Consider the following 12,241-nt stretch of genomic DNA (forward strand, 5'->3'; position numbering starts at 1 on the left):
CATGGTTTGGGGGTTTAAAGGCACGAGAAACCTCAGGTGGGGATTTGAGCCCGAACCAGAGGAGTTTGGGTCAGAAGCGGCGAAGATTTGGGGCTGGGATGAGGCGGCCGTGACCCTGCTGGAGTCCGGGGGGGACCTCCAGCCCCCCGGGGGGTCCCTGACTCTGCTCTGCCGCGCCTCTGGATTCAATTCCGGGAGTTCCCACATGGCCTGGGTCCGTCAGAGCCCCGGGAAGGGGCTGGAATGGGTTGCGAGTATCCACAGCAATGATGGCAGCACCCGGCCCTGCTCTATTGATTGCCCAATTAATGGCCCGTTAATGGCCCTGCAATTAACCCTGATCTCCTCATTAATTAATGGCACACCCGCACCTGGAACTCCTCCCTCCATCGCCCAATTAATGGCGGTTAATTAACGCTGCAATTAACGCCGGTGGGTTCATTAATGAATTTGACAATTCCGTGTCACTTCACCATTTATTGCTGGAGTGGCTGCTCATTGAAAACGGCTCAATTAACCCGGATCCATTAATTAATTAATTAATTAATTAATTAAGGGCGCAGCTCCGTCTGGTCAAGGGCGGGGTCGGGACCTGCAGAGCTGAGCGTGAACAACCTCAGGGACGAGGATTCTGATGGAATTAATTGGAGTTAATTAACTGGAATTAATTTGAATCGGATTGAATCTGTTTTAATCACTTTGAATCAGTTTGAATCAGTTTGAGTTAATTTGAATTAATTTGAATCAATCTGAAGCCATGTAAATCAGTTTGAATTAATTTTAATGAGTTTTAATCAGTTTGCATTAATTTGGATCAGTTTGAATCACTTTTAATCATTTTTAATCAGTTTGAATTAATTTGAATCTGTTTCCTAGGGGGCCCCATTGGGCAATCGCCAATGCCTGCGATCGATTATATCGGCGATCGATTGATCGCGGTTGCCGATCGATTAGATCGATAATCGATTGATCGCGACTGCCGATCGATTAGCTCGGCGATCGATTGCTAATGCCTGCCGATCGATTAGATCGATAATCGATTGGTGATGCCTGCGATCGATTAGATCGGCGATCGATTGCTAATGCCTGCCGATCGATTAGCTCGGCGATCGATTGCTAATGCCTGCGATCGATTAGATCGGCGATCGATTGCTAATGCCTGCCGATCGATTAGATCGATAATCGATTGGTGATGCCTGCGATCGATTAGATCGGCGATCCATTACTGATGCACACCTTGCTCACTCGTGCACATTAATTACAGTCTAATTAACATTAAGCAGCACAATATCTGCGCACTAATCACACTCTAATTACACACTAATTACTTACATTATGCAGTAATTACACACTAATTACACACTAATTACACACTAATTACTCACATTACACACCAATTACACACTAATTACTCACATTAGACACTATTTGCACACTAATTACACACTAATTACTCACATTACACACTAATTACACACTAATTACACACCAATTACTCACATTACACACTAATTATACACTAATTACACACCAATTACTCACATTACGCACCAATTACACATTCCTTACACACTAATTAGCACTCCAATTAGCACACCCATGACACTCTCATACTCAATTATTATCCCCACTGAATTAATTATTATCCCCAGATCCGGCACCGAACGGCGCCAGCTCGGCCAATCAGGGCCGGGGGAGCCGGGGGAGATTTGGGGGAAATGGTGAAAATTGGGGGGAATCGAGAGTTGGGGCAAGGATGGAGGAGATTGGGGGACAAGGTGAAGGATTGGGTCAAGTGTTGGGATTTGGGGATGGATTTTTGGACAGGAGGGAATCCAGGAATTGGGGCACAGGCAACAACCACCATCGTCACCAAATGCCAGAGCAGCAGCAGAGTAACTGTAACCACTGCTGTGACATCTGGCACAGAAATAAAATGTGGGGTGAAAGGCTGAGATTTGGGACAAATGGTCCAGGCTGGGGGGAAAGTCGAGAGCTGGGGCAGGGCTGGAGGAGTTTGGGGCAGAAGGGCCGAGATGGGAGGGGAAAGGGCCGGGATTTGGGGGAGGAAAGTGGGAATTTGGGGAAATTTGGGGCAACGAGAAATGGGGGCTTGGGATCACGACTGGCGTCGTCAATCCAAGCAACAGCAGCACAACCAGTACAACCACTACCAGCAGATTTGGCACAGAAATAAACGCCGGAATCCTCGTCCTTGAGATCCTTCATGGTCAGCGTCACCGAGCTCTGCCCGTTGTCCCTGGAGATCGTGAACCGGCCCTTGACAGACGGCGCGTAGGAGGTGTAATCACCACTGCTGTAGATCCCTGCGAGCCATTCCAGCCCCTTCCCGGGTCTCTGGCGGATCCAGAACATGTCGAAACTCCCGAAATTGAATCCAGAGGCGCGGCAGAGCAGAGTCAGGGACCCCCCGGGGGGCTGGAGGTCCCCCCCGGACTCCAGCAGGGTCACGGCCGCCCGGAGCCCTGCGGGAACAAGGGGAGATGGGGATGAGGCGCCGGATCCGGGCGTGGCCCGGGCTGGGCGTGGCGCTCCGGAGGCGCCCGGGACCCACCTGGCAGGGCCAGCAGGGCCAGGAGGGCGAGGAGCGGGAGGGAGCTCGAGGCCATGGCCGGGATGTGCCGGGCTCGGGGTCCGGGGATTTGGGATAGTTAACGGGCTGTTAATTGGGAAATTAATGGAGGAATGCCAGGGGCAGGTGTGCCATTAATTACTGAATAGATCGGGGTTAATTGCCGGGTTTGGGGCTTTAAAGGCACCGGAAACCTCAGGTGGGGATTTGAGCCCGACCCAGAGGAGTTTGGGTCAGAAGCGGTGAAGATTTGGGGCTGGGATGAGGCGGCCGTGACCCTGCTGGAGTCCGGGGGGGACCTCCAGCCCCCCGGGGGGTCCCTGACTCTGCTCTGCCGCACGTCTGGATTCAATTTCGGGGATTTCAGAATGTTCTGGATCCGCCAGACACCCGGGAAGGGACTGGAATACGTCGCAAGTATCAACAGCGGTGGTGGCAGCACCGACTACGCGCCGTCTGTCAAGGGCCGGTTCACGATCTCCAGGGACAACGGGCAGAGCTCGGTGACGCTGACCATGAAGGACCTCAAGGACGAGGATTCCGGCGTTTATTTCTGTGCCAAAGCTTACTATTTTAGTTTTTGGACTGGTAGTGCTTATGTTGTCGGTGCTGCTGAGAGCCTCCAGCCCCCGGTTTTTGCTCCACCATCATCGTCGGGACCCCAAACCCCTGATTTTTGCCCCAACTCTCACCCCGTGCCCCAATCCCCTCCCGCTGTCCCCACTCTCCCCCGTTTGCACCAACGGTCACCACTGACCCCCAATGCTCGCCTGGTTCTGCCCCCAAACCCCACCCTTGGCAGGAAGGTTGGAAGAAGAGAAGAAGAAGCAGAAAGTCGCTGTCGGAACACGGGGACGTCACCGCGAGCAAATGACACCGAGCAATGAGATGGAGCGATCAGGCAACCAATAGCGGGACACTGTGAAATCCCAGATCAATGCTGAATGTGGTCAGAGGAGCAATAAACGGCTTTGGCACGAGCCACAGGGAATGGCACAGAGAGCTTTGCCTCCCCTGCGGTGTCGGGGGAGCAGAGAAGGGATTTGGGGTCAATGGTTGGAGCTTTTCCCATCCCCATCTCCCCTTGTTCCCGCAGGGCTCCGGGCGGCCGTGACCCTGCTGGAGTCCGGGGGGCACCTCCAGCCCCCCGGGGGGTCCCTGACTCTGCTCTGCCGCGCCTCTGGGTTCGATTTTGGCAGTCACCACCTGTTCTGGATCCGCCAGAGCCCCGGGAAGGGACTGGAATGGGTGGCAGGGATCCACACCAGCGGTCGTTACACCAACTATGCGCCGTCTGTCAAGGGCCGGTTCAGGATCTCCAGGGACAACGGGCAGAGCTCGGTGACGCTGACCATGAAGGACCTCAAGGCCGAGGATTCCGGCGTTTATTTCTGTGCCAAACACGCTGATGGTGCTTGGGCTGCTGATCATTCTGCCGATGGTTTTGGCCTTGTCACCGTCCCCAGACCCTGCCCCCAAATCCCAACTCTTCACCCTGGCCGTGAACCCTGGCCCCGAGTCTTCAGCACTGGGACCAAAGCTGAGTTTTGAATCAGTTCGAATCTGTTGGAATTTGAATCTGTTTCCTTCAGGGACCCCACTGGGACATCTCCCCCCACATTTCCCATAACCTGAAATAACAAAAGGATTGAAGTGTTGGGGTTTGGGGGACGGGCCTGAGGGGGAACGGGGACAGGGGGGGACGGGGAAACGAGCTAAAAAATACCAGCAAAATCTGACCAAGCACCATCAGCGTTTTTGGCACAGAAATAAACGCCGGAAGAACAAGGTTGGGATCAAGAGACGAGTGTTGAGGTCAGTGGTGAGGTGGTCACAACCGTGAAGGAATGGTCAAGAGTTGGGTCAAGGGTTGGGACTAGCACAGAAGGTCAGGGGGAGTCCGAATTGGAATGGGCTGGTACCGCCAGAGACCCGGGAAGGGATTGGAATTCGTCGCCGGGATCAACAGCAATGGTCGTTACACCGAGTACGCGCCGTCTGTCAAGGGCCGGGTCAGGATCTCCAGGGACAACGGGCAGAGCTCGGTGACGCTGACCATGAAGGAGCTCAAGGACGAGGATTCTGGCGTTTATTTCTGTGCCAAACGCTTTAGCAGTGGCTGTTGTGCTGTTGATGGTGTTGCGGTTGGTTCTCATGGTGATGCTGGTCAAGGTCCAGAGGCCTCCCTGCTCGTCCCTAAATGTCCCAGAGTCCTCTGATGCTTCCATAAAATCCCAGCTCATGACCCAGTCCTGCCCCTTTGCCCCACATCTGCCGCATTTCCACCAACACCAACCCCTGCCCCAAAACCCCCGTCTGGTTCTGCCCCAAACCTCGACCCCTTTCACCCCAAATCCCCACTTTGGGCCTTAAGCTGCACTTGCACACCCAAACCTCAACTGCTGGCCCCAAAGCTCGGCCCTTTGGGCACTTTTGGGGGCCAAGGTTGAGCATTAGAGCCAAGAGTTGAATTTGGGGGTCGATCTGGTCAATCCATGCAACACATGACTCCAAAATCGTTCAAAATCCCATCGGTGACCGTGTGCTGACAACCAACAATCGAGAGGTTGGGCGGGACGGGCTGGGATTTGGGGCAAAAATGGCACTGCTGGAGAGAAAGGGCAGAGTTAGAGGCCACGGGTGAAGGTTTGGGGCCAACGGTTGAGGTTTGGAGCAGAGCCAAGCGATGGTTTGGGGTCAGTGGTGACCATTGGTAGAAATGGGGGAGATTGGGGACAAAGGGGCAGGACTGGGGAATGGGGTGAAAGCTGGAGGGAGGGTCTGGGGACAATTGGGGACAGGAGGGGATGGGGAGAAGAGAACGGAGCCAAAAACCGTCAAGAGTACCAGCCCAAGCAGCATAAGCATTCCAACTACCAGAAGCCTTGGCACAGAAATAAACGCCGGAATCCTCGTCCTTGAGGTCCTTCATGGTCAGCGTCACCGAGCTCTGCCCGTTGTCCCTGGAGATCGTGAACCGGCCCTTGACAGACGGCGCGTAGGAGGTGTAATCACCACTGCTGCTGATCTGTGCAACGAATTCCAGCGCCTTCCCGGGTCTCTGGCGGATCCAGTTCATTCCATAACTCCCGAAGGTGAATCCAGACCCGCGGCAGAGCAGAGTCAGGGACCCCCCGGGGGGCTGGAGGTCCCCCCCGGACTCCAGCAGGGTCACGGCCGCCCGGAGCCCTGCGGGAACAAGGGGAGATGGGGATGAGGCGCCGGATCCGGGCGTGGCCCGGGCTGGGCGTGGCGCTCCGGAGGCGCCCGGGACCCACCTGGCAGGGCCAGCAGGGCCAGGAGGGCGAGGAGCGGGAGGGAGCTCGAGGCCATGGCCGGGATGTGCCGGGCTCGGGGGGTTTGGGGGATTGTTAATGCGCTGTTAATTGGGAAATTAATGGAGAAGGTTAGGGCATGGAATGCAACCAGTTAATTAATGGATTGGGGTTAATTGCAGGGGCAGGGGGATTTAAAGACACTGGAAACATCAGATGGAATTTTCATGCAGAACCAGAGGAGTTTGGGTCAGAAGCGGTGAAGATTTGGGGCTGGGATGAGGCGGCCGTGACCCTGCTGGAGTCCGGGGGGGACCTCCAGCCCCCCGGGGGGTCCCTGACTCTGCTCTGCCGTGGCTCTGGATTCAATTTCGGGTATTTCGGAATGTACTGGATCCGCCAAAGACCCGGGAACGGGCTGGAATATGTCGCAAGTATCAGCAGTGGTGGTGATTACACTTTTTACGCGCCGTCGGTGCGGGGCCGGTTCACGATCTCCAGGGACAACGGGCAGAGCTCGGTGACGCTGACCATGAAGGACCTCAAGGACGAGGATTCCGGCGTTTATTTCTGTGCCAGATGTTACACCAGTAATTGTGGTCACGTTTATTTTGCTCCTGATGGTCCTGTTGCTGTTCATGGTATTGACGCCAGTCATGATCCCAAGCCCCCATTTCTGGTTGCCCCAAATTTCCCCAAATTCCCAATTTCCTCCCCCAAATCCCAGCCCTTTCCCCTCCCATCTCGGCCCTTCTGCCCCAAACTCCTCCAGCCCTGCCCCAGCTCTCGACTTTCCCCCCAGCCTGGACCATTTGTCCCAAATCTCAGCCTTTCACCCCACATTTTATTTCTGTGCCAGATGTCACAGCAGTGGTTACAGTTACTCTGCTGGTGCTCTGGCATTTGGTGACCATGGTGGTTGTTGCCTGTGCCCCAATTCCTGGATTCCCTCCTGTCCAAAAATCCATCCCCAAATCCCAACACTTGACCCAATCCTTCACCTTGTCCCCCATTCTCCTCCATCCTTGCCCCAACTCTCGATTTCCCCCCAATTTTCACCATTTCCCCCAAATCTCCCCCAGCTCCCCCGGCCCTGATTGGCCGAGCTGGCGCCGTTCGGTGCCGGATCTGGGGATAATAATTAATTCAGTGGGGATAATAATTGAGTATGAGAGTGTCATGAGTGTGCTAATTGAAGTGCTAATTAGTGTGTAAGGAATGTGTAATTAGTGTGTAATGTGAGTAACTGGTGTATAATTAGTGTGTAATTGGTGTGTAATGTGAGTAATTGGTGTGCAATTAGTGTGCAAATAGTGTCTATTGTGAGTAATTAGTGTGTAATTAGTGTGTAATGTGTGTAAGTGGTGTGTAATTAGTGTGTAATTGGTGTGTAATGTGAGTAATTAGTGTGTAATTAGTGTGTAATTAGTGTGTAATGTGAGTAATTAGTGTGTAATTAGAGTGTGATTAGTGCGCAGCTATTGTGCTGCTTAATGTTAATTAGACTGTAATTAATGTGCACGAGTGAGCAAGGTGTGCATCAGTAATCGATCGCCGATCTAATCGATCGCAGGCATCACCAATCGATTATCGATCTAATCGATCGGCAGGCATTAGCAATCGATCGCCGATCTAATCGATCGGCAGGCATTAGCAATCGATTATCGATCTAATCGATCGGCAGGCATTAGCAATCGATCGCCGATCTAATCGATCGGCAGGCATTAGCAATCGATCGCCGATGTAATCGATCGCAGGCATTAGCAATCGATCGTCGATACAATCGATCGGCAGTCGCGATCAATCGATTATCGATCTAATCGATCGGCAATCGCGATCAATCGATCGCCGATATAATCGATCGCAGGCATTGGCGATTGCCCAATGGGGCCCCCTAGGAAACAGATTCAAATTAATACAAACTGATTCAAAATGATTCAAAGTGATTCAAATAAATTCAAACTGATTTAAATGTCTTCAGATTGATTCAAATTAATTCAAATTAATTCAAACTGATTCCAACCGATTCAATCCGATCCTAATTAATTCCAATTGATTAACTCAAGTTAATTCCATCAGAATCCTCGTCCCTGAGGTTGTTCACGCTCAGCTCTGCAGGTCCCGACCCCGCCCTTGACCAGACGGAGCTGCGCCCTTAATTAATTAATTAATTAATTAATCGATCCGGGTTAATTGCGCCGTTTTCAATGAGCAACCACTCCAGCAATAAATGGTGAAGTGACACGGAATTGTCAAATTCATTAATGAACCCACCGGCGTTAATTGCAGCGTTAATTAACCGCCATTAATTGGGCGATGGAGGGAGGAGTTCCAGGTGCGGGTGTGCCATTAATTAATGAGGAGATCAGGGTTAATTGCAGGGTCATTAAGGGGCCATTAATTGGGCAATCAATAGAGCAGGGCCGGGTGCTGCCATCATTGCTGTGGATACTCGCAACCCATTCCAGCCCCTTCCCGGGGCTCTGACGGACCCAGGCCATGTGGGAACTCCCGGAATTGAATCCAGAGGCGCGGCAGAGCAGAGTCAGGGACCCCCCGGGGGGCTGGAGGTCCCCCCCGGACTCCAGCAGGGTCACGGCCGCCTCATCCCAGCCCCAAATCTTCACCGCTTCTGACCCAAACTCCTCTGGTTCGGGCTCAAATCCCCACCTGAGGTTTCCGGTGCCTTTAAACCCCCAAACCCTGCAATTAACCCCGATCTATTAATTAATTAAAGGCACAGCTCTGCTGGCCTCCCCTCCATTGATTGCCCAATTAACGGCTGATAACAGCAGCAAATACCAGGGGAAATGCACAATTATCAGGAGAAAAAAAATTAAAATAATGAAGATACGAATCAAGAAAAAGGTAATTAGGAAAGTCTGGTAAATAAAAGTAATTAATAGTTCTATTAAATGATGTTTATAGATGTTAATGAAAGTTATGTACGATATAGTAGAAAATATCATTAAAAATCATTGAGCAACACTTACAGCACATAAGAAAAAGAAGTAAGGAAAATAAATCAAACAATTCAAATAAGATCATTAAATCTCCAAAGTAGATTAAATTCCTTAAACCCTGAATTAAAATAGTCATACAAAGTAATGAAAATACATTCAATTTACTAGAAATTAAATAAATGAACACAAACCCCCCGGCTCGGGTTTATTTTTATTCAGGAGCCAGACCCGCCCCTTGGGGACTTCCCCAAAAGCCCCAAATTACCCCCGAATTTCGGGTTTCGATTTCGCTGCAGCTGCAGCTCTCAGCACCTGCTGGGGGCAGTAATTAGCGGAGAAAATGAGAGCCATTAGTGCTGATAATTAATTCCAGGCGAAAACAATTTTCCAGATTATTAGGAAGAATTAAATTGAATTGTTTTGTTTGTGTCATTTTGATTTTTTACACATGTATCAGATCTCTATCAAGGCTAATAATTACTGTTAAACAGAGTTATAATTAAAGACAATTGGGATAAATGATGATCATTGTTTGGGCCAATAATTGAATGCAGTTGGGTTCCCGCTCAATTTAACCCCAAAGCGCCCGGATCCGGCGCCTCATCCCCATCTGCCCTTGTTCCCGCAGGGCTCCGGGCGGCCGTGACCCTGCTGGAGTCCGGGGGGGACCTCCAGCCCCCCGGGGCGTCCCTGGCCATTGTGTGCCGCGCATCCGGGTTCGATTTTGGACAATTCGCGATGGGCTGGCTCCGCCAGAGACCCGGGAAGGGGCTGGAATTCATCGCGACTGTCACCAACGATGGAGGCAGCACCTGGTACACGTCGTCGGTGCGGGGCCGGTTCTCGATCTCCAGGGACAACGGGCAGAGCTCGGTGACGCTGACCATGAACGACCTCAAGGACGAGGATTCCGGCGTTTATTTCTGTGCCAAAAGTGCCAGCAATGCTGCTCGTTATGATAATGGTGACGGTTTAGCCCCTTACCCCTCCCCATCTCTCCCCACCTGTCCCCAAATGTCCCCAGACCCTTCCCCCAAACCCCAACCCTTGACCCCGTTCCTGTCCCCGTGTCCCAGCCCAGAACTGGCTCTGCCCCAAATCTCCCCCCTGACCCCGATCCCCGCTCTTGGCCCCACGTCCTGACCCTCGGGGCCAATTTTTGGGGGGATCCCTCAGGGTTTGGTGCCCACAGGGGAGGTTTTGGTGCCGCCGGCTGAGATTTGGGACAAATGGTCCAGGCTGGGGGGAAAGTCGAGAGCTGAGGCAGGGCTGGAGGAGTTTGGGGCAGAAGGGCCGAGATGGGAGGGGAAAGGGCTGGGATTTGGGGGAGGAACGTGGGAATTTGGGGAAATTTGGGGGAAGCAGAAATGGGGGCTTGGGATCAGGACTGGTGTCGTCAATCCAAGCACCAGCAGCAGGAGTACCACTACCAGCAGATTTGGCACAGAAATAAACGCCGGAATCCTCGTCCTTGAGGTCGTTCATGGTCAGCGTCACCGAGCTCTGCCCGTTGTCCCTGGAGATCGTGAACCGGCCCTTGACAGACGGCGCGTACCAGGTGCTGCCACCACTGCTGCTGATATAAGCGACGAATTCCAGCGCCTTCCCGGGTCTCTGGCGGTACCAGCCCATTCCGAAACTTCCAAAATTGAATCCAGAGCCGCGGCAGAGCAGAGTCAGGGACCCCCCGGGGGGCTGGAGGTCCCCCCCGGACTCCAGCAGGGTCACGGCCGCCTCATCCCAGCCCCAAATCTTCACCGCTTCTGACCCAAACTCCTCTGGTTCTGCCTCAAATCCCCACCTGAGGTTTCCAGTGTCATTAAATCCCCCAAACCCTGCAATTTATTCCGATCTATTCAGTAATTAATGGCACACCTCCCCCTCGTCTTCCTCCATTAATTTCCCAATTAACCGCCCGTTAACCACCCCCAAACTCCCCGGACCCCGAGCCCGGCACATCCCGGCCATGGCCTCGAGCTCCCTCTCGCTCCTCGCCCTCCTGGCCCTGCTGGCCCTGCCAGGTGGGTCCCGGGCGCCTCCGGAGCGCCACGCCCAGCCCGGGCCACGCCCGGATCCGGCGCCTCATCCCCATCTCCCCTTGTTCCCGCAGGGCTCCGGGCGGCCGTGACCCTGCTGGAGTCCGGGGGGGACCTCCAGCCCCCCGGGGGGTCCCTGACTCTGCTCTGCCGTGGGTCTGGATTCACCTTCGGGAATTTCGCCATGTTCTGGGTGCGCCAGAGACCCGGGAAGGCGCTGGAATGGGTCGCAGAGATCAACAAGGATGGCAGAACCTGGTACCTGCCATCGGTGCGGGGCCGGTTCAGGATCTCCAGGGACAACGGGCAGAGCTCGGTGACGCTGACCATGAAGGAGCTCAAGGTCGAGGATTCCGGCGTTTATTTCTGTGCCAGAAATGCTGACAGTTGCTGTGCTGGTGCTTATGCTGCTGATGGTTTTGGCCTCGTGCCCTTCACGGCGTTCCCAGCTGCCCCCAAATGTCCCCAGACACTTTCCCCCAAAAGCCAAAAAAGGAAACTTTTATTTGATTTACTTTAGGGAAAATTTGGGATGACAGCTCCCAATGGGACCCTCTGGGAAACAGATTCAAAGTGACTGAAACAGATTAAATCTGATTCAATCGGATTCAAACAGTTTGGGAGCCCAAATTTGGGCCCAGCACCAAAGACTCATGGTCAGCATTCAATATCGGGGTCAAGGGTTGGGGTTTGGGGGAAGGGTCTGGGGACATTTGGGGACAGGTGGGGACCTGGTGATGGGGATGGGGCCGAACCATCAACATAAGCAACAGCAGCACCATAACCCCTGTGAGCATGTTTGGCACAGAAATAAACGCCGGAATCCTCGTCCTTGAGGTCGTTCATGGTCAGCGTCACCGAGCTCTGCCCGTTGTCCCTGGAGATCGAGAACCGGCCCTTGACAGACGGCGCGTACTCGGTGCCGCTACCACCACTGTTGATACTTGCGACGTATTCCAGCGCCTTCCCGGGGCTCTGGCGGATCCAGTACATTCCGAAACTTCCAAACGTGAATCCAGACCCACGGCAGAGCAGAGTCAGGGACCCCCCGGGGGGCTGGAGGTCCCCCCCGGACTCCAGCAGGGTCACGGCCGCCCGGAGCCCTGCGGGAACAAGGGGAGATGGGGATGAGGCGCCGGATCCGGGCGTGGCCCGGGCTGGGCGTGGCGCTCCGGAGGCGCCCGGGACCCACCTGGCAGGGCCAGCAGGGCCAGGAGGGCGAGGAGCGGGAGGGAGCTCGAGGCCATGGCCGGGATGTGCCGGGCTCGGGGATTTTGGGGGGTTTGGGGGTCGTTAAGGGGCTGTTAATTAGGAAATTAATGGAGCAGGGGCAGGGGCATGGAATGCCTTCAAACATTAAATAGATCGGGGTTA

General features: G+C 53.7%; 4 pseudogenes across 3 annotated transcripts; 1 reads left to right on the forward strand and 3 right to left on the reverse strand.

Annotated features, from left to right (window-relative positions):
• Positions 1 to 551: 551 nt before the first annotated feature.
• LOC148220430 (Ig heavy chain V region 6.96 pseudogene) lies at positions 552 to 2,630 on the reverse strand (annotated as a pseudogene). The gene is made up of 3 exons (XR_015798811.1): positions 2,576 to 2,630; positions 2,169 to 2,486; positions 552 to 631 (listed from the first exon to the last, which is right to left on the reverse strand). The product of XR_015798811.1 is annotated as an Ig heavy chain V region 6.96 pseudogene (transcript).
• A 2,590-nt stretch (positions 2,631 to 5,220) lies between these two features.
• On the reverse strand, positions 5,221 to 5,926 carry LOC148220431 (Ig heavy chain V region 6.96 pseudogene; annotated as a pseudogene). The gene is made up of 3 exons (XR_015798812.1): positions 5,872 to 5,926; positions 5,471 to 5,782; positions 5,221 to 5,342 (listed from the first exon to the last, which is right to left on the reverse strand). The product of XR_015798812.1 is annotated as an Ig heavy chain V region 6.96 pseudogene (transcript).
• A 4,871-nt stretch (positions 5,927 to 10,797) lies between these two features.
• Positions 10,798 to 11,387, forward strand: LOC148220432 (Ig heavy chain V region 914 pseudogene; annotated as a pseudogene).
• An 88-nt stretch (positions 11,388 to 11,475) lies between these two features.
• LOC148220433 (Ig heavy chain V region 914 pseudogene) lies at positions 11,476 to 12,114 on the reverse strand (annotated as a pseudogene). The gene is made up of 3 exons (XR_015798813.1): positions 12,060 to 12,114; positions 11,623 to 11,970; positions 11,476 to 11,570 (listed from the first exon to the last, which is right to left on the reverse strand). The product of XR_015798813.1 is annotated as an Ig heavy chain V region 914 pseudogene (transcript).
• Between the last annotated feature and the right edge of the window lie 127 nt (positions 12,115 to 12,241).

The sequence above is a fragment of the Sturnus vulgaris genome, chromosome 39, assembly GCF_052056855.1.
Source record: "Sturnus vulgaris isolate bStuVul1 chromosome 39, bStuVul1.hap1, whole genome shotgun sequence".
In the NCBI taxonomy this organism is placed as follows: Eukaryota; Metazoa; Chordata; class Aves; order Passeriformes; family Sturnidae; genus Sturnus; species Sturnus vulgaris.